The 25,621-nt window shown below is 41.3% G+C and overlaps 1 protein-coding gene across 3 annotated transcripts in view; it reads left to right on the plus strand.

The window, feature by feature from the left end:
• The window catches only part of DENND2B (DENN domain containing 2B), a 155,880-nt gene that overhangs the window by 30,753 nt on the left and 99,506 nt on the right, over positions 1-25,621 (plus strand). For 2 of the 3 annotated variants that reach the window (XR_008508442.1, XM_036383853.2), the window contains exon 2: positions 7,344-7,431. The gene's annotated coding sequence lies outside the window, so the exon portion shown is untranslated. Of the gene's footprint in view, positions 1-7,343; positions 7,432-7,966; positions 8,081-25,621 lie in introns of those variants that run through there. The other variant, XM_054515142.1, reaches the window with a different exon arrangement.

The following is a 25,621-nucleotide window of genomic DNA, read 5'->3' on the forward strand; positions in this document are numbered from 1 at the left end:
TAAAGGGAAAATATCTCTAACAGTGTCCTGGCCTATGTAAACTGTATAGTTTTCCCAGACTTGGAAGAAAAGCACTGGTACTTTCCCAAGTTCCGCCCTTTTCAGCTTGATGTGAAAAAAAAGGGTTGATTCTTGCTTTCCTTCTGTATCTGAAATGGGAAGTACTTTAATGAAAATAAGAAATTATGCTTTTTCATGTCAAGAGGCAAAATCTTATATCTGAACCATCTGTTTTGATGAGAATGAAGCAGAATATGTACTTTTTTTTTTCCTTAAGTAATAACCTCTACTCTTAGTGGTGAAGAAAAGATACATAGGCGTGTGATTCTCCAGCAGCCTAAATGTAGATGTTGGGATAGTCCACCCCTGGATATGGGACTATTTTCAGAGATATCTCCTAGCTTTGTTTGGAAGAATGCACAGAATTGAAGGAGGAAGGATGACCTTGCTTTTAAAGCATTCATCTGGACCTTGGGTGCTGGGAGCTGAATTTCCAGCACTGGGACTGGCTTCCTCTGTGGTCTGCAATGTGTTGCTCTGGGAATGTGTGTGCCACACAATGGATGTCAGCACAAAGGGCCCTGGGGCTGACTCCAGGAGGTCTGCACTGCCCTGCACTGCAGTGGGGCACTGTGTGGTGCCAGGGCCCCCTTCCCAGAAAAGGCAGCTGCACCAGTTCAAGCCCTGCTTCGTGCTGTTGGAGCTGTGCTGCTTCCAGTTCTGGCATTAAAGTGGTTGTGGGTCATTTGGATGTCCCTGTACCACACTCCCATTGTAAACCCAGGAAGCACTGAGGTACTGAGAAACAAACACAGAGTTCATAAAATGTTTTTGAACTGTCTGCATGGTCTGGTTTTGGATTTCTTTTGTTTTGCACAAGCTCATCCTAGTCCATCCAATGTCACTGACTTTCATTCCCTCTGTGGCACTGGAAACCAGCTAGGAAAAAAGCCTCATTTTGGCTCTTTCCCATGCCCAAACTGTTTTCCAGAAAACTCCAATTTTGACTGACCCCAGCTGCCTTCCAGGTTCTAGCTCTGGCCTCGGGGCAAGCAGCAGAGCCTGGTGTTTAAACACTGTTGGTCACTCAGAGTTTCCAGAGGGCCAGTGTGCAGACTTGCACACAAAGCCATTGAGCTCGCTTTTCCGAGCAGCCACACTGGAGCAACATTTATGTGGCTTTGCAAAGCACCCTGAGGGCCTTGAATGAAAGGATCTCTGCATATTCAAAGCAATATTATGTTTATCTGCTCTATCCAAAGTAGAGAAGAAAATGCTTTATTGTCTGTGGCTTGAGATCTGCCTGCTATGATGTTTATGACAGTACAAAAGAGAAACTCTTTGTCTCCCTGAGAAAACATGCACTGCCAGTGGCTTTGATTTCCATGGGGTGAAGGTGGTGGGGAGTAGTGCTGGGCCAGTGCTTGTGCTCTCCATCCTCCCCAGAGATGAGAAGTGGGGCTCACAGGCATCCCCCTATCACGTTAGCAGCAGTTCACAGGGTCTCCAGGCCAGCTTGGAAGTTCAAGTCATGACTAAAATAAAGGAAACTAACTGTGATAGCACCCAGAGAAGTCATTGCCTTTTGTCCAAAGGAACATCAGGCTGACACTTTCTTCTTGGAGTCTCTTGGCTCCTAGCATTTGGAAGATAAGATCTGTCCAGTCAGAGGGGGCTGTATAAACTTCCTGTGAACTTTCATAGTTGATGATCAAAAGGAATCACAAAACATGTTGTCATTATTTATCTATTTATTTATCTATTTAGAAGTTCAAAGACTGTACAGTGCTATTGGTTGTGATTTTTTTTTTCCCCTCATGTAAACAAGGTGATATCATACTGGCTGCACATCCTTAGGCCCACATTTTCCATTTTGAGTTTAACTTAAGAGCTGTTTTGCTCTGGAAAGCATCTTTGCAGGGGGAAAATGTGAAAAATGCAACCACCACCCATATTCTGCTTCAGAAGTCATCCCTGCAATGTTTTCTGTCCTTGGGTCCCTTGCTTTGCTAATAGATTCTCTTCCCTTTGTTAGCTTCATATAGCCAGTATAACAATAGAGATGGCTGCCAACAGCATCTTTTTCTTTGTCCCACTACCTGGGACAAAGTACAGGTAGTGGGATACCTTGACAAGAATTTGAAGAGTTCCCCTCCAGCCAGAGATTTGGCTTATATGACCTGAAAAACTGTGATTCACGTGCTCTAAGAAGGATTCTGCCCCTCTGTTCCCATTAAGTCAAAGCTTTGCAGTACTTGCTCAGATTCACACAAGATTTAGTCCTCCCAAAGTGATATTCTTGTGTGTTCTGCTTCAGTACAATTCCAGGTGTGAGGGGATCTGTTTTTTGAATTGTCTTCTTGTCCCATATGGAGCATCTTGTGTCACAGGATGTGTTCTGTGAACAGGGGCAACAGAAACTTGTCCTTTCACTTCTACTTGAAAGAAACAGTGGTGAAATGAGACAAACGGAGACCTTGCATTCATGTGGGGTCAAATCAGAAATCCTGTGGACTTTCAAGCGACTCATTGACATCTCTCCTGATATGGCTGGCTCCCAGAGGAGGCCTGCTTGTCTCATTTGCCCTTCTGCTTGGGGCATAAATCCACTCTTGATGGGGATATACAGACAGGACAAATAACCTCTCCTGGGGGGCTTCACCCCCTCCATCTGTTTTGAACCTACAGCTTCCTCTCTCTCTCTCCCTTTTGGGCATGCCTGGGATGCAGCAGAGCCATGCAAGGAAGGTGTTGACTGGAAGGAAGATGGGTTGCAGACAGGGCTGGCTCTGGAGAGTTAAGGAGCAGAAGGACTTATTTACATGAGATTCCCACCTTTTGGTTATCCCTCTGGCTTGGCTTGTGCCTTGGCCTGGTGCCATCTGACACAGTTTGCAGCGCTGGGATGTTGAGGGCTGGCTGAATTGGCTGGCTGGGCCCAGAGCCAGTTTGTATGGCTTGTTTGGCTTTGCACTGCTTTTCTAGCAGGGTGAGCTGTAATATGTGTCTCCTGTCATGAATCAGAGCATAGGTATGGATAATTCTCAAACCAGGCGTTCACATGAATTAATTCCATGCTGTTCACGTTTAAAGTTGTTTTATTAAGGAATTATTCAGCTTATTGCTCAGCAAATTTTCAGCATCATTAGTAGGTTTAGAATGAGGGTTGTGTCTCAGTATGACCAAAAAGTGTCTTAAAGCTTTAATTGCCAAATAAAAACACTTTCCACCTCTCTTTTCTAAAATATATGACATTACTAAACCTCCACTTTGGTAAAATATTGTAGCACGTATATTTAAGTGTATTTTAAAGTTCTTTTGAAGTCAATGTTTAAGTGCTTTGCTGAATCAGGGCTTAAAATAATAATAGTCACGAAGTTAAGCCACTTTATTTTTGAATGAGTGTTTGCATAGCAACTGAGCGCATGTCAGCTTCTTGTCATGACCCCCAGGTGCAGATCTCCCGTTAGTTTCAGTGAATTAGAAACTTTTTCAAATTGCTGTCTTGTACACAGTTGCAGTGTTAGGGTCAGACCCAAGTATGGCAGGCTCCCATTTGCAGAATGAGATCAAACTGAAATGGGATATAGGGCCATAAAGGGATTGGCAGCATCTCAAAGAGAGCACAGCTATCATTAGTCATTTCCTATATACATACTATATAAATACTGGGGATATACATACACAATGTTTTTTTCTTTTCTGGGTTAGTGAAACCAGTACTGTGCTGCAAACCTGATCCTTGCTAGATCATTGAGGAGGTCATGGAAAATGAATTCTCCTGTTAGAAGGGAATGGATCTGATATAAGTAATGGATATGAAATGGGGGAAGAAAACAAGTCTGTAGCTAAATGATCTTAGTTTTTCACCTCTGCATCCCCCTTGCAGCTGGGGAGCTCCTATGTTGAGTCAGCTCCTTTGCTATTGTTTGCAAGGCTACAATCTACTTTTGTGCTGCCTACTTGGATACCACAATCCTACCAAAACATGTACTGGGGCAAAATGGAAGTTAACATGCCACTCACTGAAAGCAGTGGAAGGTTTAATCACTTTGGTAGAACGATACCTTTGGGGTCAGAGGTGTTATCTTGTGCCACTTGCTTTGTTGTTGTTTCATGTTCTTACACCATCATGTTGGAGTGTTTCCAATAAGGGCCGGTGCTGTGCGCTGTTAATTTAGAGAACTCAGTGGTGCTATGGGACTGCTTCAGAGTGTGTGGTGGCTGCTGCCCTGCCTGTCATCACTTTGCCCCACCTGGTAGTCCACAGAATTCCTTATGCAAAAGTATTGAGTGCTGGCTCTCTATAAAAAGAGCAAAGAACACAGTTTTTGTAGTGCATGTGTGCTTTACATTAAGAGCTGGCTCGGGCTTTTTCCCTTATTTCCATACCTCTGCAAGTCACTGCCTGGTGATGAGGAAGTGCTGCTCCTGAGCTCCCTGCCTCTCCCAGGGTGAGGTCAGCAGGAGCTGCAGGCACTTTAAGCAGTATTGGGTTAAAACCATACTGGAACAGACTAATTAAATTTCACTTTTGCTGTTGAGTCTTAAACAAATACATGTTTGTTGAAGTCACTGGAAAGATGGTCAGTAAATGTGTGGGGATGACACAAGGAAGAGCAATAAGGTGGCTGTCTTCAATGGGAAAGGGGCAAAAGCCCTTGTGAAGGGCAGAAAGTTATTTGAGGAGGAGAAAAATCTTAAGTAACTTTGCAGGAGTGTTTTTATCAAAAAAATGCAAAGGAAAATGTTACTGAGGTTGAAGCAATGAATAATTTGAATTTATGTCTACCAGAGATTTGTGCTGCTGTTGTGGCTGGCTTAGTCTGGAGCTCACCTCTGATGTTGTGTTTTCACCTACTGAAAGTGATAAAATTTCATGAGGAGCAAGTCTGATTTTTGTTTCCTCTCCTGTTGCTGCTGATGGCTGCTTGGAAAGCATTCAGTAAAGGATCTCAGACTGGGCATCTCATGTTTCCCTTTCAGGCAGAGCCTCCAGGTGTGCCTGGTGAGGGCTCCTGCTGTGCACTCACCGTGCTCAGTGCATGTCTGCTCCTGTGCCTCACGTGGCTGCTCCATCCCGGGGCCAGGCGTGTAGGAAGGAGTGTGCTCAGCCAGTCAGAAAGGGGAAATGTATCTGAAATAAGGAACTCAGCATCAGCTGCCTGTGAGTAATGGGCTGTCTGTCTCCTGCAGGGAGCTGAGGGTACACACTCTGATGCCTTTTGATGGCAGGGTAGCTGTGATGTTGTAATTAATGCAAAACCAGCTGTTCACCATGTCCTCTGTTTATGATTTCAGAACCTAAATTGTGTTCTGATGTATTGATGTGCTCAAATGAAAGCTCAGCGAGAAAAAAGTAAGATGTGGGAATGGCTCTTGTTTCACTGGGATCAATCTGAGCTACAGATGTCCCTTTTTGGCAAGGAACTCATCGGGGTGTATTCATGGGGCTTAGAATAGAAATGTGCTTGTCTGAAGGCTTCTGTGGTAGTCACCTGCCCAAGGCTAAAGCTTGGGTCATAGTTTTACTACTGTGCCTTGTTCCTACATATTTGTGTATGCATGATATATTTTAACAACTTTACTTGCTTTGCCTGGAATTTTAAACTGTAACAGAGTGTGTATGTAATGCACACAGCATTTTCCATGATTTATGAATGCCAGCTTGCCTGCTGCCCCAGATCCTTGCCATATATGCAGATGTGGTCACAGAATGAAGTGCCACAGAGCCTTGCCATGAACACTGGAGTGGGATGTGATGCAGATGGTTGGTACATACTCCCATGCTACCAGTAATGGGCTCTACAGAAGAGCTGAGCATGATCAGCCATTTCACTTGTGTTTTGTCACTCCCATTCCTAGGGTGTTTTTTTATTATTTTTGTGTCTTTGAACACTCCCCCTGCAATGATGCAGTGTAAAACATTACTTTCCTGTGAGGAGTTAGCAGTTTCCCTCTTTTCCCAGTCACACTGCTGAAATTGTGCCCACTGGCAGCATGTGATGAATTTACCTTAGTTGCACACCAAAGGAACTTTTCAGGACAAAACCAAGTAATAATTCCTTTATATTTGGCTCTCATGGCTCTGGCTGGGCATCACTGGTGCATTCTTAGAGGAGCTTAGTGTGAAATTGCAAACTCAGCATATGGTGCTTTCATATCTCAGAACTATTTGTTGTGATGTCATTTCAGCATCTTCTGGACCCCTGACAGCTTAAGTAGCTGTTTTGTTATGTACATCTACCTGTGAGTAGTCTGCATGCAGTTTTTGTAGCAGTGTAAAATATGCCTCATGCATATGCTTTTGTGTGATGTTCTTGTTAGAGAGAGAGTGGAGGTTTCAGTGTGCATTCTGCTGGGATTCCCTGTCACTCACAAAATTCAGAGTTTTCCAAAGTACAGGCAATATTATGCTCTGGTGTAGTCTATATGTAAGAATGGCTATATGGAGACGGGCGTTTCCCTGAAACATCTTGGCTATCTCACACAACCAGAAGAGCAATATATTGGAACTCTTTAATCTCCTCATATAGAAACATAGTTATGCTGATCATATGTACATTTTCTTGTGTTCAACACCCAAAATAACATATAAAGGATTTCATATGCTAGTGTTGAGTTTTAAATGCAGGGGTGAAGCATCATAACAGCACAATGAAGTGGTTAATAGATACAGAAGAAATTGATTTCCTATTTAGCTTGGCATAGGCAGCTTTGCAATCTTCTGTCCACTAGAGGGACTGCTGCTTATACTGCTCATTGCAGAACACACACTCATGAAGTCCCTTCAGTATCTTTTACAAAGTTTTAAAACTTTGAATGACTGACTCCGATTAAACCCTCTCAAGAGTAAGTCTCCAAGGTACCTCTCAAAGTGTAAAAACTTTGGGCACAGTACTCTTATTCGGAGTCCAAATATTTTTAAACTGAATTTTCTTAATAAATGTTTTTTCTTTTTTATAAAGTATTTTCTGTTCTCTTGATTTATCAGTCCAGACTTTCCTATATGACGTTGGTGGGGATTAATTTGGATTCTTTTTGTCAAGGAAAAAATGTTGTATGTCTTTATTTATGTTTGGTGTAAGTTTTGTTTTGCAACCATGGTGCCAGTGAATATGGTAAACTAATCAGTTCTTGTATTCTCAAATGTCAGTGAAATGGGTTTCTCCTTTAACTGGGAGATAGCAAGCTTTGGGTAAGCAGCAATTAAACTTATAGTCAGTATGAGAAAACTTCCAGATGTATCTCTGTGTTCTTGTTTAGCTGGGGGATTTTTTTCTGTTGGTTTGTTTGTTTGAGCTGCATGCTTCTGACCTCCCCAATTTTCTTCTTAATTACAGAAACATGAAAGAATACAGGAAGTCCTGCATGACCTTATGAATACCTGTGCTAATTAAGTCACTATCTTGGTACTGGGAGAACAGCAAGGTAAGCAGTCAGGCCATGCCAGCAGAATTTCTTGTAATCTGCATGATTGTATTTCAACAAAGTTTCAGTGCTTTCACATATCAAATTCATAAGTAGTCAGGCAAAGACAAATAGCCTGCAGATCTGAATGTGATAGATTCACTTTTAGTTCAAAGCTTTGGTGAGTAAACATCTCTTTTTTTCCTTCTGGGAAAAAAAGTACAAGTTTTGTGGTCGTTTTCTCTTTTTTAGAAGGCAATATCTCTAATTTCCACAATCAATTCCTGCCCAAATCTCAGCTTCCTGGGCTGACTCTGGGGAGGGGCTGGAGGAGGGGTGGAATGTTTCAAAACTTAGCTGATGAAAAGGCATGCTGTTTTGTGGATGCGTCCCAGAATTGTTTAAATCTGTGTGTGTGTGTGCGCGCGCTTATGAAAGGGGGGGGGGAGAGAGATCTCCATGACAACTGGCCTGGCCAGTCTGTGTTCTCTGCAATCATTGTAGCTGGAATCAGTGCTGAGAGAGGTCATATGAAGGAGTTATGGGAAGCACAGCAGGTATTAGACACTAAACGACTGGTTTTCTGATTGCCTCAGATAATAACACAGAGTTTTGTCTGGGAAATACAAATCTGAGAATGGAGTGGAAAGGGAAATGCTCCAAATTTCAGGTAACAAAAATTGCCTTTTTAATGTTATGTCCTCCCATTGTAAAGTTTGATGATTTTTAATTTTTTTTTTAAATTGGTGGTGGTGTTTACTCCCAGCCGAGAGTGCTGGAGTGAGCTTGGATTCCCGAACTCTGGGGAATGATGTCATGCAGCAACAGTTGGATTCTATTAGCCAGGGAAAGAGGAAACATCCTGCATTTTTTGTTTTTGGGGTGGGAGGGGGGGAAGGGAGTTACTTTGGCTCTTTGTTGAATCTTGTGCAAAGGCTACAAGAAGTGTTTTAAAAAGTTTGTAACAAATTAATTCCCAGAAAATACCATTTAGGACTCAGACAGCACCAAAGCTTAAACTCACTGCAATGATTACTCCTATATGCAAGAAAATTATTATGGAAATGTTACAGAAATCAGAGGACTTTTATTTCATCTTGAATGCTCCTATGTTAATCTTTAATGAGAAAATTAATTAAACCATAATTAAGCAGAGGATTTGGAGCCTCCCTGCACTTGGGATCCTTTAGTAATTGTTTGGAGAATGTGCTGCTATAGAGTTTCTTCTGGGTTGGGCCCTCTCTCAAGCGGCTGCTCATGAATAGATGATGCTGGCAGCATTGTTCTTAATAAGGTTTTCAGTCCTAGACTGTGTATTTCATAGCTTTAGATCAGCCTTTTAGGGAGAAGATAGTGAGGAAAGAGAGCAGAAAACTCATAATTTCAGCAATTTGAGAGGGACTTTCCTTCCCAGCTTTCCTTTTGCTATTAAATGCTGTATTAAATACTCAGTGCTAGGACATAATTTTAAGCATTTTAAATGAAAATTTTAAATTTTAAGCAGAAAAATACCTAATGGGTGTACAACTGTTGTATCCTAATGAAAAGACTTAAAATCTTAATATAATCCTACTTTGCCAAACATCACAAAACCACATTGTATCAGCAGCCATGATGAATATATTAGGTCACCATTGTGCTGTTTAAATTCCCCTTTGGAGATGCTCATTTCTACTTTTATGCTGCTTTGTTCCCTTCAGTGCATTTCAGGCATGATCCAATGCTTGAAGGAGTCCATGGGAGTTTTCCCGTCAACTTCAAAGGGCTTGGGATCAGCCTCTGCCTGAGAACTTCCCAGCCTCTGTGTCAGTCTTTTGACTGCAGGACCAGGCCACAGGCTCTGCCTTTTCTTTCTTGAACTTTCCAAACAGAAGGTCTTTTGTGTTTCTCCAAACAATGCCAGACGCTGCTGACTGGCTTCAGCGTGGCTGCTAATAACACATGCTGGAGATGATGGTGATGCTGATCTCCACTTTCTCCTCAAACCTTCCTAGAGGGGAAAGAATGGAAATTGGATCCTTCTATCCCACCTCCCTCCCCACAAATGGCTATTGTTTACAAGTATGTGTGTGTGTGTGTGTGTGTGTGTGCAAATAGTTCCTCGATGATAGGGCTGTGCTTCAGAGAGGAGTGCCAGGAAGACTTTAGGGAAAAAATGCTGTCATTGTTGTGACCTACCCCAGAGCGCTCATTCAGGAGGAGCAGGCTGTGTTGGAGCAGAACTGACAGCTGTCATCTGCAAACTGAGGGCTTATCAGCACTGCCTAACACTTTGTGTCCATCTCTTGCCTACCAGCTTGATTCCATAAATAAATACTGCTGTTAGCAAATTTCAATAGCCTGGTTTGGGAAAAAAAAAAAAATCTCTTTGATGGTTGGGACCAGTTTAATGAGAAATCCTTGTGCTATTTTTGAATAGAAATTAAATATCTGTGGAGCTGGTGTGCTGATTTGAACTATCTCCCTCCTTAAGAAGGAACACTTGTGATTATTTCCCAGTTTTAAGGTTAATTTGAGGGAAAAATGCTATTAGTCCCTGAAATTTCTAAGACAGGCAAATCTAATGATTTTCAGTGTTGGAACTGGTGCTTTTAAGTGCTTACATTTTACAGATGATCATGCTGGGAATCCTGAGAGATCTCTGCCAGGTGTTCCAAGCTGGGTATTCCAAAGGCAGCAGTGGGTTTTTGGTGTGTATCTGTTTGCTGTGATGCAGCAGGAAGCCTGGTGAATTCTCTCCTAGAGCTTCTGGCTGAGTGGCATTTCCCTTAATGGTCTGTGCTGTAGCATTTGCAAGTTACTTTGTAAAGTGATACAAGGCATCATTCTCTTGGTCCTTTAAGATAATTTCCATATGTTCTAGCATTCTGAATAGTTTCAAATGAAGTTTTCATATGTTATGCCTTGTATACCTTACAAGTAGGAGATAATAAAAATTATAATATATTTGTAACTACAATTGCAACAAGATTGACCCATTGTTTTTTCATCTATTGAGGGAGTGAGCAATTCAGGAATGCTGCTGCTATAGCTGGTAAGGCAGGTGGAGTCCTTGCAGGAGTCTGTGCAGGTGTAACAGCTCTGTGTTCAACACAGCACCTCTGGACTGTGCTGTGGTCCTTAGCTCAGCATTTACAGCTTTCTGTAGTTGTCACTTTATAAGTGCATTCATGTCTGTATTTCAAAGACAGTTGCTTTGTGTTGTCCTGACATAAATCTCCTCACTGGTCCCAGGTGTCCACCATTTTTCTGCCAGTGACTGAATGTCCATATTCTGTCTGGATAGTCAGTGGCTCTGAGTTTTCCAGAGACATTGGTGAGGTTCTTTGGTGGGATTAATTGCTTTCTGTCTCACTGTACTTAGAAAGAAAGTGAAGGGATACAGTAGATTTTTTTTTTTGTTCTCTGTTCTTGACTGTCTACAGAGTAATTTTTATATTCTGAGGGAAGTGTTTTAATTGCTTGTTTCATCTTGCATAGATCCTGTCCTCTAACTCCTTGTACACCCTCTATCCATAGGCTGACAGCAGATGTTTGTGTTGTCTATTGAGGTCAATCCCAAATTAACTGCTACCCTGATGCATTTGTCTTTATTACTTAGAAGTACACTGCTTTGCAAATCAGCTGAGGATAGCTAGAAGCCTAGGACTGACTTTGTACAATTCAGTATCAGTTTCTGCTCTTAGTCCTTTCTATTTTTCTTCTTAGGGAAAGTCTGTGAGACATTGGAAAAACTCTGTAGTTTTCTTAGTTTCTGCTGTTTCTGTTGAAGGTTGATCTTCAGAGCAGCTGGTTGTGGACAGATGTACCATTAAATTCTTGAACACGAGATCAGTATTCTTCATCTGTAACCTTTTGCCCATTATAGGTAGAATTAATTGATTGAAAACAATGATGCTGCATATTTGGTAGAGTTGCTCATGCTGATGCTCAAATCTTTCCTGATTTTTCTATAAGCTAATTTCAATTCCAGTAGTATGAACAATGAGTTCTCAGTTGTTTCCTCTCACATTCTGGTTTCTGGTCATGAGTGTTTCTGGTCATGAGTGACTTCCCAAGGTGACACACAAAAAGATCTGTTCTGTGCAGCTCACACTGGAGATGGGTATGGCTGCCTTTAATTACAGCAAGAGCCTCGACAGGATGGCACTGTCATTCTGCTCTGCAGTGCAGGCTCTCATTAGTGCTAATCAGTGATCTCTCTTCTGGCTGTGCATCTTTGACCCAGTTACTTTGCTGAACTTAGCACAGTTGCTAGTGTGACACAAAGCAGACTCTTGGCACAGCCCTGATCACAGAGCAGGGCAAGATCTGGCAACTTTCACACAAATCCATTATAATTAAGGCTTCCGGTCTGGGATTTAAACTGTTTCTTTCTCTTAAAAGCCTGAGAGGCTTTTAAAAGTATTTTTTCAGGCTGACTCACTGCTGGTAGAAGCAAGTCCCCAGGTGGTACTAGCTTTAGGCAGACCTGGAAGAAGCAGGTGCTGCTCTTGTTCCTTCATCAGGCTTTGCAAACCTGAGTGCTTTTTCAACAGAGCATCCCAGTTGTTCCTCAGTTTCTTGTGACAACAGAGTCCCCTAAGCAGTTACAGGAGTTTTGCACAGTTGGCTTTCCTCCAGTGCCAGCTCTTATTCTGAGTTCAAGCCTCATGTAACATTAATCTTCTCTGCCCACTTGGAGCCAAACTGCTGTAGTCAAGGGGCTGTTCAAAGGAGTCCTGTTTCCCGACCCTCTCAGAGGCAGTGGTTCCTCCTGGAACCCTTTTTGTTCATCCTGTTGCAGTTTGATGACAAGAAGATGAATTGGAGGCTAAAACTTCTGCCAATGGCAAGAGCATAGTCTGGCATCCCCTGTGCAGCTGGCATCCAAAGGATACAAGCCATCAAATTATCTGTGCTCCTGGGCCAGCTGAGCCTGTTGGTTTATGACCATCTCTCCTGTCTTTAAAGCTTCCTTGAAAGCTTAAAAGGTGTCACTAAACATTTACCACATTTATGGGACATGCTGAGGACAGCTGGGCAATTTTGACAGTCCAGAACCTGTTCCCTACAATGCTGTTTCATGACTTCTGGGTAGAGAGCAAAAAGCAATTTGAGCTGCAGCAGTATAGGAACATTTGCAGCTGCACAGCTCACATTCCTGTGTTTCAGTCTCTCACAGGCTCATGTAGACCTTCTATTATTAGTTTTAAAAGAATAGCTGACAGCTGATTAATTTGAATGGCGTATTCCAGAGAGAGCTGTTTTATGACTGTCAAGAGTAGCAAGCCAAGAAAATATTGACTGAAGTTAAAAAGAGATTTCTGATGTAGAGCACAATCTTGTTTATCCAAAAGATTTGTAGGGGACAAAACCATCTTCATAGCACCCTGCTGTCAACATGTTCAAGACCATACTGGGGGAGGTGAGAAGCTGAACAGCTCAGCCTGTTTTGCATTCATTCCCTCACAGTTTCCTGGGAGAGTTCCCAGGGGTTTCCTGGCATGCTGTCCCAGGGCAGGGGCTGTATTGCAACTCAGCCTTTAAAAACCCACCTAAAAAATAATTTCAAGTGACTCATTCTGGTGTTGGGTTTTGGAGAAGAGTCAAGTTGGTTTCAGAGGGGAAGAGTGAAAATAAAACTACTTTGGACAATGGCTATGCTCTGTGTAATCAGCTGATGCTCTGGATTAGAGCTGCTCTCCTGTGCATCAGACTGGGTTTCACTGTTGTACTGACCCTGCTGCACTCAGGCTCAGGGCAGCAGATGGGCTTTTGGAAGGGAATGACGATCTAAGAGCAGACATTGGTTTTTCAGTGGTGTCTGGTCACCCCTTTCATTTCCTGTGGAAAGCACTGCCCTTGTGTGCCACTTGTAAGCAAGACACTGCTCACAGGCTGGACAGCTGAGGCACAGTTACAATACTCTTGCCCTGAACTTAGGCTTCAGTGGAGAAGGAGAGCCAGTCCTGTCCCTGGAAATGATCCATTTAGGCCTTCTGCCTCCTTCAGCATCAAGCCTCTGCTATAATGTTGAAATGTCACTTCCTTTCATGGGCCTGTTCCCCCTGACCTTCCTGTGGGAGACTCCAGTAGGGCAGGAGTCACAAAAGGTCAGAGTGAAGAGAGGCACTGCACAAAAAGGCAAAATCGTGCCCTAGTAATAAGATTTGTTTCATGTAAAGGCTGGATGAAGGCAGAGATTGAACTAACTGCATTTAGAAACATTGATTTTGTGCCCACACTTTTGGAGCTCTTTTCATGGTGAGGGGGCTGCCTATCCAAGCTGGTTGAGCAGAGAACCCATCAGCCAGTTGTACCCTTTTCTGCTCCAATCTCAGTGCACAGCAGAATGTGCTGTCAGATTTTACATGTTCTCCTCTCCTATGAACACATTATCCAGGTTTCTGCTGAAACACATCATGAGCTGAGGTCCCTGCTGTGATTTATTTACTATTGGCTGATGTGTATGACAGCAGAAAACAAATGCAGGCATGACTCAGTACACAACTGTCAGCCTGACTTGGTGCTGTGTACTGCAGTAGCACAGGATGCCTCCTGGGGTCAATAACCATCTGCAAGAGCTGGGCATTCAAAAAGCAGCCCAAGGTCATCAGCCTGCAGCACCTTATCAGCAGTTCCCAGTGCTTGTGACTCTGATAACGGGTGTGCTACCTGTTCTAAATGTGTGGTGAGATCCTCAGGTAGAGGAAGGCAGTGGAGTTATGCTAAAGGTGTTCATGATTTTTCTGGAAAATCTGTGTTGCTCTTGTTCTAGGTAGGGCAGCCTGATTGAAAAGTGGCCATCTACCCAGAGATTTCAGGAATTAGGGAATGGCTGCTCCAGTTAGGCTGCGAGATGTCCTGAAATCCTGAAAAAATTCCTCTTTCTCCACCTCAGTATTTCCATGTGCAAAACCAGGCTGCATTAGGTGAATTCTCTCAGCCTCTTGCTGAGCTCTATCAGGTGTGTAATGTCATTTTGGCAGCTGCATTTCTGGTGAGATCTTGGCTACAGCAGCAGTGCCCCTGGGCTAACTTGTCTTCCAACATCTGGGATCGAGAGTCCCTCAAGGTCACAGTGACAGGACAGACTCCAAAGTGAACTGCCACTGGTTCCTGAGAAGGGTGAGATTTTACCACCTGTATTGGTGCCAAATGATGTGCTGGCCTCTGGAAGCACCAAAGTGTTTACTATTAAAAAATGATTTGTCATGAGAAAAGGAGAAACCTGTTGCTTGCAGTGAGGGAACAGTCAACTTCTCCTGAGTCTGAGTGGAAAAGGGAAATGCTAGGAAATAGCTGGAGGAACAGGGCAGGAAAAAGCCAGCTGATATTGTGAAGGAGTTGAGAGAACATTGTTAAAATATAATTATTCTTCTGGCTTTTCTGTGAGGTGGGCAAAGTCAAAACCCAGGCTTCTGGCTCAGCTTATCATTTCAACACTTATCATTGCAATATTTGCTTATAATCTGATTTAATAGCAAACTTTGTAGACAGGGAATCCTGTAAAAGATTTTTTCACTATCATGGACATTTTGGTGTCCCCAAAACAAAACAGTCCAGGACACTTGTGGCAGTGGGGTGATACTGGGACCTGCTGGGCTATTTCACTGCTGAACTGGAGCAGCAGCTCTTGCCTTGGACAGATTGCCCTTGTGACAGTGGCTCATTAAAGATTGTCCCATCAGTTATGTTTCCATGACAGCCTCAGGTCTGACAAATGTGACAAAGTTGTGCTTTATCAGCAAATCCCCTGTGGGCCCTAGTCAGGAAAGCATATGGATAAGGAGAGAAAGTTATTCTTCCTGCTCTTTGTTACTGACTGACTGCTCTTTGTGTGTGAAGCAGCCAGCCATGACTGGCTACATTTCTCTGTAATTTGCAGTACCTCCTGTGTGGGGCTGAACCAGTGCTGGCTCAATACATTTTCCATTTGTTAAGAAGTTTTATTTGTTGTTTTGGGGACCAAGTAAGCTCTAAAGGTCAGATTAAAGTTCTGGAGATCAAAGCACCAGTGGAGGTGCTACAGGGAGTCTTGGGCACCATTGAATCAAACTGACTCCTTTGCAGAACAGTTACAGAAATTCAGATAGCTATGTTGGCAGGGTTGAACCTGGGAGGGTGAGCAGTTAGACTTGTTCTCTTGCAGTTACTTTAAAAAAATAGCAAGACCATGTCATTTATATTCAGCTAATATCTCCCTTTGAAATTACTCAGTGAACACTACAAGATGCAGCAGTCTGCAACCACTTGTTATCTGTAGGTTAACTATTAATATGTTGTATGACAAATTACACTCATACATAAAAAACATGGAGAAAACAAAAAGATAAAATTATAGACATGGAGAGCTCTCTTTCTGTCATGTACCTATCAATCTTGATTCCTAGAAGTATCTGTAATACCAGTATTTATCCCTCTCTATGCAGGGAAGACAAAAGAAGGGAAATAATAGTTGTATAAATAAGATAATATGACATAACTTATAAAAAGGAGGAGGGCTTTTTGAAGTAGAACATAATTGTAGGCACACAGTTTGTGGGAATTTGAGTGGGGCTGTGGCCGAGCCCCATCCCCAATGGGCTGCAGCTGTGAGAAGCAGGTGAGCAGTGTTGGAGGTGATGAGCCATGGAGTGCTGAGGTGTTACTGACCAATCCCCAAAGGGAACAGAGGGCACACAGGTGCAGTGCATCAACATGAGGGGTATGAAAGGTTGGGCTAAAGAACAAGAAGGGCAGAGGCTTGCAGCTTTCTGAGGTGAGATGATGTTACTCTGTGTGGGCAGACACCTGAAGCCTTCTGGTACGGTCAGGTGTTACTCTGTGTGAGTTGAAGCTTTCTGGTATTGTATAATTACACTCTGTGTATGGTGGCCCTCTCAACTGCAGCCTGTGCTGTGACACATAATTGCCCTTTCCTGAATAGAATCAGATCTGCTTAGTAGCATTCAGTTCATCTCTGAGGGGAATTGCAGACAGGATGCAGCTTTGCTAATATTGGCAGGTATTGGAGCTTTTTTTAACTGAAGTGGTAGAACCTACGTCTCTCTATCAGATCATGAGTTGAATCCTGGTGCTACACTCAGGATGCCAAAGAAAAAGGAAGCAGGATGTCTCTCAGACAAAATTTTGTCATGTACAAATAGCAAATTCTAGTTTCTGAGAGAGTGGTGAGACACTGGAGCAGGTTGCCCAGTGAAGATGTGGGTGCCCCATCCCTGGAAGTGTTGCAGGCCAGGTTGGATGGGACTTTGAGGAACCTGGGATAGTGGAAGCAATCCCTATCCATGGCAAGGGAGTAGGAACTAAATGATCTTTAAAGATCCCTTCTAATCCATACAATTTGATAATTCCATAAACTTTTTGACACACCAAGCACAGTCAGTAGGAAGATGAAACACCAGGGATGCAAATGGGTTTGTTCTCAAAGGATGCTATGCACCTCAGCACAGCTGGGTATTTGGTGAGGGAACACCTTTGTTTTATATTTTAAACAAATTCAAATCTCTTTTTTGAGGACGAGGAAAAAGACTTCTTAAGGACAGGGTGTTGCTTAATGAATGAAGTATTTCTATGCAAGATTGAAATTCTGTTGTGTTTTTTGGCATTGAAAGTAGAAAAGGCAACATTTGAGGACAGTCAATCAAAAGCAGCTGACAACCATTTTATAAGGCATGACCTGTGCATGTAGGCTCTGCTGGCAGCAGTGGTGTGCAGCATTACCAATCATGTTGTATATTCTTTTGCAAAACTACAGCAAAATGAAGCATTAGGTGACTCATGAAGTTTACTGCAAAGTTTTCTTTGTCTCCTGGTAACAGCCAGTCCCAGCAATGTACCTCTTCCATTGCACCTTTGCAGGAATGGTGTAAGAAACTGTGTGGGTGACATCACAGCAAACTCCAATTGCCACAGTGTTTGAAGAGAAACTACTCAAGTGAGACCAACATTTTGAGTTTTGTTTGTAGAGTGTTCACTATGCTAAGCCTTTCTGTGTTTCTGAGGTAGTGGGTGTAATAAAAACTGGGCTAGTAAAGTTCAGGCCTGATAATCACCACTGTTAAACTGAGTTAAACTGAGTAGAATATTGCCTTTTTCTAGCTGTAGCTCTTCTAGGGATACACACATTTTGATTCTCAAGAGCCATTAACTACCTTTTGGTTAAAAGGAAAGGTGAATGAGTCAATGCACATCAATTTGCTCACTGCTTTCTCCCAGTCCTGTTACAAATCTGTGGCTAAAAATGCAATACTTACAAAATCTCTCCATCCTGTATCTCAATGGGAAGTTTGCATTTCTGTTGTTTTTCTACAACCAGCACGTTCTTTTTGGCAGTTCAGGTGGGGAAAGGGAAAACCAGAAATCTATTTGTGAAAAAGTGCTTTGTTTCTCAGCTGGCTGCACCCTAGCTTGCAGTTTTCATTCTACCTTGAAAATCTTCTTCCAGAAAAATGAGTCTGAGCCCTAGACAGTATTCCTGTAAAAGCAACTGAGTCATTGCAACTGTCAAGCAACTGCCTTAGTGACTGAGAGGAACAGATAGCTAGGAATTTGCTGTAAATCTTTGTTACACCATTCATTATTGTTTCTTTTGTGTGTAGTTATACAGGGAGAAAGCAGACAGCATTGCTCTGAAACAGGGTTTTTTGTGTGTTTTTTTTGTATTAATGTAGTAGCAGGCAAAACAAAAAATAGTGTGACTCATAAGGAGTAAGGTGGAGAACTAAGACATTTTTCTCTCTTTTTTTCTCTTTCTTCATCATCAAAGCCTTCCAACAATACACTTTTTGAAGCAGTTCATGTTTCACAGCTAAGTGTTGTTTCCCCCACTTAGACTAGCTAGGTGGATCATCTATTTGCATTTTCATAGCTGAGGCTTTATTAATAATCTTAAGCTTTCAGGTGAATAAACATGACAAATATCTCTGTGAGGGAGTTAACTTGCAATAAATCTGTGGTGTACACAAAGTAGCAGATCAGGTCTCAGCAAAGTGTGGCTGTGAATAGGTGATTATACAGATTTTTAGATTTTTATTCTTCCTCTCTCCCTAGGTAAAAAGGACTATATTCAAAGGGGATGTGCAGGATGCTGTATTCAGTTCTCTTCTTAAGCTGAAAGCTGTTATGGGTGGGAAGGAAATGGCCTGCATCTCCAATTGTGGGAAAGACATGTGGACAAATGCCCTGAAGGGCAAGAGGTGTGTAAGGCTGTCAAGAAACAAGGAAAAGAAAGGCATTAAAACTAATTGAATAATTAGGTCTCATTCAAGCAGTGATTCATAGAACTTGGTTTTGGCTGTCTTTGGACAGAAACTTTGGAAGAAGCAGTAGCCAAGAGATGATTGAAAATGCACCACAGCTCTCTTGGCATATTGCCTTCCAAAATAGATGGTGAAGCATCTCATTGGGACTGTTAGCTGCTGTGTTAAAAATGTTTCTTAGTCACAAAGAGAGCTACCCAGAGATGAGTTTGAAAAAGATATTCTACAGCAGCTCTAGTCAAAGCAGGATTCATTCTAAATTGTCATCCATGCTGTCAAATGACTGCTCAGTGTCAGTCAAAGAGAGGTGGAAGGTTTGAAGGGATCTAGACTGTTTTATTAGGTGACCAGGTAGATAAAATATGTGAATGCAATGCAAAGGACATGTGGTAGTGGCTCTGACTTATCAAATGGAAAGCTTTTTACTGGAATGAAAAAATTTGGTTAATAGTTAACAGATTAATAAATTTTACTGTATAAGAATTCTGTACCTGATGGCTGTGATAATTTCCTTTGTCTTCATTTAAAGGTTTATGTTAACTGAAGTCTAGTTTCTACTTCTCTATGTACTGTGAAAATCTGATTTGTGGTGTGGTATGAGTATATAATGATCAACCTAGAGATTTCTGGTGCAAAAAGATCTGTAAGAAAAACTAGTATTTAAAAATGACATGTTAAATCACAGATTTGATTGCTGGATTGCACTCTTGGGCTGAAGGACCTTGTCACCAATTTCCCTTCCCTTTTTCCAGAAGAGAAAATTGTTCTAGCCCAGAAGCTGATGGGATGTTTTTTGTAATTTTTTAAATTACTTTTACCTGGTTGTATACTGGCAGCAGATACTGCTTTCATCTTGCTGTATTTGGAGAAGTATCAATGAAAATGTATTCAGCTCTGCTGCAATTTTTGGAGTGGTCTTTTTGCCAGAGAAATATTTTAAGATGCTGGAAAACTGTAGATAATTGCTGCAAAAAGCAATGACCCTATAGATTGAAATTGGTCATACCAGTGTTGCTGAATCCTAAATTCCTTTTAATTTCAATATCAGAGAGTAATGATTACCTAGAGAACCCTAAGGAGGCTCCTGAAACAGCTCAAAGTTTAACTGATGTAAATAAGCCTGTACCTCTGTGGTACATCTTAGCTGCAGAATATGCAAGGACTGGGAAGCACTGGCTATTTTTTGGGGGCTTTGAAGTTGTCAGGGAGCATTACTGTGATTTTACACAGGAGTAATAGAGCTGGGCTGCTGCACAGACAGTCTAGTGGTAATTTAAAGACAGAGCCAAAGTCTGAGACCCCACTTATGCTGTTACTGAGCTAAAATTTGAGATACCACTTATGCTGTTACTAAGGAAAGGGCCTTTCTGATGCCTTTCCAGCTCAGACTGTTGAAGCTCTGTGTGCACAGTAGGTTTTCTTTTCTTTTAGCCATGTGGTACATAACTGGACTTGCTTCTTCATGTCTCTGGGTAGTTGGATTCTGCTGTATTTTCTCTTTATGGATGATCCTGGTTGAAAAGTCTGCTAATCTCCATTGGACTTGACAGAAAAAATGTTAGGGATATGATTTTGAAACTGAAAAGTGCAGCACTGTAATAAATTGTGGCTCTCTGGTTGAACATGAGGATAAAATTCATTCCAGACCCTGTATTCAAATGGAACAGTTTATGAATGGAAGCACAGCCCCTGGATTGTATTTCAGCATTAGTCTCTGGTTTGGAATTGTGCTGTTTCCAACACAGACAAGGATATATATTTTATAAGCTTTCATTTTTTCACTCTTCAGATTGTTCTAGGACAAAATCTCTTGTACTGGAGTTGGCAGTGGATTATATGCCATAGGAAAAATACTTTAGTTTTTTGAAAATAGCTTTGTATTTGGCTGAAGGAGAACTGGCTAATACTTAAGAGATATCACATTTATATTTCTTCTGCTTTACCTTAATTTCTTACTAGCTATGTCTTCTGTTCATCATCTCTGTCCCAGCTCTGATGCCTGTCAGATGGGGACAACTCTGTCAAGTGACATCACAGCTGTGTGTGCTGTCATGTGAACAATCAGTGTTCAATGACGCTGCAGTAAGTGTCAATTAGTACTGGTTGTATTCAGATGGGCAACATGGAATACAAGAATGGTGTAGTTATTAAAGAAACAACCAAATCAAGAAAAAAAACATGCTTAAGCAGCACCTAATAGGAAACCAGGAATCTTGGACTGAAGTCTGTGAATGTTCCAGCCCCTGCTGCAGAGAAACAGCAGCTGAGTAATAGATGCTTAAAGATGAAGACCAAGCCAAGACCTCCTGTCAGTTAACATGCTGTGGTTTCACCCACTGCCTAGAATTGTTTAGTTTTAAACCTTTCAGATGGTTTATGTTACAATGTTGACAGAAACAAAAATGAGATGCAAAAAGAAAAGCTTAGGGAAAAAAGCTTGAGGTGTGATTTTACATATGTTAACTGCAAACTTAATTTTTAAAAATGTGTTCCTTCTCACTGGGATATTTAAAGATGTTGAGCTCCTGTAACTTTGGCTGAGAAATGTTTATTGATGTCTAGCAATTTCTTCATCTCAACTGACAAGAGAGAGTGTTAGTCTTGGTTTTACTGATTAATAAGGAGGTGAAAGACCTTTGTTCAAATAGGGTTTATTCAGTCTATCAAAACATTTTTTTTTAATAATTGGAAAGAATTAAAAGGGGGATTATAACCAGGCTTCTTATTTAAAGTAGAAAATTGTGACAGAGCTACAGCAGCTAGTTTGTAACATCAGATGAACCGAACTGTTCAGGTACCCAAGGACACATGAAAACAACTGTGTCAGCAAAAAAAGCCTCTGGAAATATTCATACCCCACCCTGGATGTGAGATCCTCTGGAACCTGCTCTAGGTGAACCTGCAGCAGAGGTTTTGAACTGGATGGTTTTCAGGGGTCCTTTCCAACTCCAGTTATTCTGTGACTTTTATAGCATGCTTGGAAATTGCAAATATATAGTATGTTTTCCAGAAAAGGAAAATTCAGGTCACTGATTCTGATCATGATAAACCAGCTCGGAGGGAAAGGACATGTGGAGCCTTGGAGTTTAAAAGTAAAAGATTGTGCTGAGCAGTCTGATAACTTTGAATGGTCTATTGTAGACTCAGACAAGTGGCATGTTTATTCTTTTTGGACTTTTGCTCAGTAGGAGAACCACAGAGAGAAATTTAGAATCAGTAGAGCCACGGGAGAGTGACTTGATAAGGGTGTTAAGATAAGACTAGTGCTGAGAGAAAAATATCATCTTGTACAGAGCTTATTAGCGAACTACAATCTTGAGACCACTTTCATCCACTATGTCTATAAAAATGTTCATTAAAAGGAATATGCAGTTGGATTTTCTCCCTCTACACAGCTGAGTTGGTGATTTTTCAGACTGAAATAAAGGAAATGGCATGACAGTGTCATTACCTGAAGATGAAGACAGCCCAGGTGGGCTGAAGGCAAGCAAACACAAATTTTAACTGAAAACAATCTTGTCACAAGAACTGGGGACTATATGAAGTGGAGAGCAAGCCAAGATTGCTATTGGGGCAGATCCTTCAAGTCTCTTGTTTAGTATATAGAAGAAGCACCCTTCCCTTCAACTACTGATTATGATTTAAAATTTCTCTTGTTTTCAGTTTTAGCTCAGCTTCTTTTAATAGGCCTTACTGGTAAGAATATGTGTAGGCAACAAAGTGGGAACGGATGTTGCAAGTCTTTTACTGACTCTTTGAAAGCTGTCACACAATTGAGATAAATTAGTAGTACCAGCAGCCTGTGAACTCTTCTCAAGAATGTTCTCTTAAAACAGAGGGTAGCAATCTGGGTCAAATCCATTTGTTAAGTGATGTACTAAATATTTTTTTGTTGTTGTTGCCAAAGCGTTAGTTTAAGCAGTTATTTGTCTGCATGTTTCTATTTTTTCTTTCTTAATGGAAGCATTAATGTGTATTTTTAAAATGCTTTTCTGCCCATAAACCATACCTTGACTATTTTCCAAAAGAATTCTTAATAATAGTTTTGGCTGAAATTAGTTATTGGGGGATCCATGTGCTGTTTGATAGAGGAAGCGTGGGTTTTCTTTGTTGTTTATAGTGCCCAAAAAGATCTGTAATTTTCACCCCCACAACACCCTCTAACAAAAACACCAAAATCCCGTGTTTTGCCCAGGTTCTCAGAGAGTACTCAGTGAGACTCAAATTGCTTGCATCTGAACAGGGCTGTTGGACCCCTTCAATCAAAGTCAACACTTCTTTTCCTCTTTCCAGTTCCTTACAGAGAAGAGTATTTCTAATTTACTCTTTGTTTCTCCTTAGATGGTTGAGTTTCCATGCGACTGGGTAAGTCAGGCAATAGTAACAATAGAGGTTTTGCACTATGTAGTGCTAGATAAAATAAAATAACAATCAAAAGTGGATAAACTTCATGAGAAACAAGTAAAACTTTTGACTAAATTAGAACTGAGCAAACACTTTTTACCTTGATTTGCCTTGAACTTATCACTGAATTTTTCAGACAGCTTGCTGTCTTAAATCTTCTATATGATCTGTGGACATCAAAGCAATCTTGTCTAACAGCACAATGATTAATGGGGCTTGGCTGAAGCAGGGTAGCTTTGAGGGAAAATATTTAGCTGCCAAGTAGCTTTTACTTCTTTCAATAGAAAAAGAAAATTATTTTTTAAAGTGTATTTGCTTCTCCTTAACATGGGCAAAGTACCTTGCTGAAGGTGTTTTGAAAGGCTTCTGTAATACTTTTAATGATATTGTTACGGTGCTTCCTCATGTGGACTTTTGGCCCTGTTTTTTTGTCTATTTTCATTGGGCATTCTCTTGTGGAATTATTCTGAAAATGTGCTGTATTGAATGACATACACTTAAAGTCTCCCTCTTTTCTTGTAAGAAACAAGATTCCTTTTGCAACCTGAAAGCCTCTTTGTGTGTGGCAGGAGTGAAATACCTTCTGAGAAACATGAAGCTCAGTAGATGCTCTCTTGAAGGTGCCTGTGCAGCCATCCCCTGGACTGACTGCTGAGTTTAATTCTTTTGTGTTGAATGAATTGTCTGCTTAAAGCAGCACTGAAAATTAATGCTCGTTCTAGCACTTGTACAGCATCGTGAAATACACAAGGTGCAGACGAAACAACTCTTCCTTCCCCACAAATTATGCGTAGAGGAAGGCTGGATTGATTAAACTCAGTGCAGTGAAACAAAATGCTGGGTACATCACTGGGCATTGACTCACCTTTAGTTATAGATTTAAATGTTGTACTGTCATATAAGAGCATAGTCATAGTGGGCATCTGAAAGGACTCACTGTTGGCAGCCTGTTGAGTTTCAAATATGTTATTCATATGATTCTTTCCTCCCTCCAGCTGTTTCCACAAATTGGAAAGGCTTTATTTCAGTTTATAAATGCCATTTCCCCATTGTTCATGCCCACAGATATTTTCCATGCCCAACTATCCATCCTCCCAAGAAAAGAAATCCTGACCCTATAAAAGAAGGCATGTGGAACGATCCTTTGAGGAGAAAGTCCAAAATGGCACAATATTGGATTTGCCATCTGCAAAGTTTCAACAGCTGGTATTCCTCTGTTGTCTATCTGTGGGTGGGGACATGGGGCACAGAGCAGAAAATGAGTGGGGCGTGGTTGCATTTCCAAAGAGCTCTCATTTTTTGTGTTGTGGCTCCAGCTTTCTCATTAAAACTGGAAGGGCCAAAACTCCCTTCTGTGAGAATTGAATGGAGTACTTGCTTGATGTTTTGCTACAGCATGAGGTGAATTGATCACACACATAGAGGCTCCAACCTCTTTGGCTTTTTGATGAAAAGTGTGGTCAAAGAGTTGAGAATATGCAGTTGTCTGAAAGAGCAGAGAAAACATAAAATTAAACTGCAGGTTGAAAAAAAGCCCTCAAACTTTAAACCACATTTTCTTTAGAGCCTCACCTAGAATACAACTACTGTAAAGAATCAGCCACAGTGAATTTCATGTTTGTCACACCTTTAGATTCCCTAGGATCAGAAAAAAGCTTCTTAACATGACTTTTGCATCTAAAACACAGGATAAAAAAACCTGTGGCACATGGATGTCCCACCATGCATTCTTCTTTAGGTTAACTGGGAGAATATTTGTCTGGGGAAAATGAGGTAGGAGTTCAGATGTTAAGTAATGGGCACACACTAGAAGAGAGAGGCAGTTTTTCCATCAGGAAGTTTCAGGAATTTATGCTCTGTAGGAACCTGTGAATCCTGGTGCATTTATAACCTACAAATTTTAACACAAATTATCAGTTAGAGCATCTTACCCCTAAATCGTCAGATGTAGCTAGTCACAAAAGGTATTTGAACTGCATTCATAATCTGATAAATCTTTACTTTTTGGAGTTGCAAAAGGCATTTTTTGCAGGGTGGAAAAAATGTAGCAGGATGGAATCTGCTGTCAGTCAGCTTTTGTCCACTGTGCACTGGGCACAGGTACAATTTTAGCTGCCTCTATAATACAAATCACCTTCCTGGCACCACAAAAATGTTCATAGATATTTATCTATCTTTTGGAGCACTAGGACTGAGTTTTCAATGAACTGTGGCCAAGTTCATGGTACCAACTAGAAACCACAGGAAATCTGGCAATGCAGACCTCATGCCAGACAAAACTGTTTAGTATCTGTCTTGAATGCTTTGATTTGTTCATCAATCAAACACAAGTGAAAATACATTCGCAGGAAGCTGATACTGAAGAGTTTCAGTGTAATAGTTTTTTTTAACCTTAAAAGACTTATTTCTTTTGTGATGATGGAATTTTTAGTAGGAAAGTGTTGTTTATGTACTCTGTGTGTATACTTCATTCTGCTCAATTTACTTACTGGAGAAGTTTTATCTGTGAAGTTTACTATCAGGTTGTGTGTGCAGTACCTCTATCTGTAAAATATCTATTC

Source organism: Molothrus ater, chromosome 6 (genome assembly GCF_012460135.2).
Source record: "Molothrus ater isolate BHLD 08-10-18 breed brown headed cowbird chromosome 6, BPBGC_Mater_1.1, whole genome shotgun sequence".
Lineage (NCBI taxonomy): Eukaryota > Metazoa > Chordata > Aves > Passeriformes > Icteridae > Molothrus > Molothrus ater.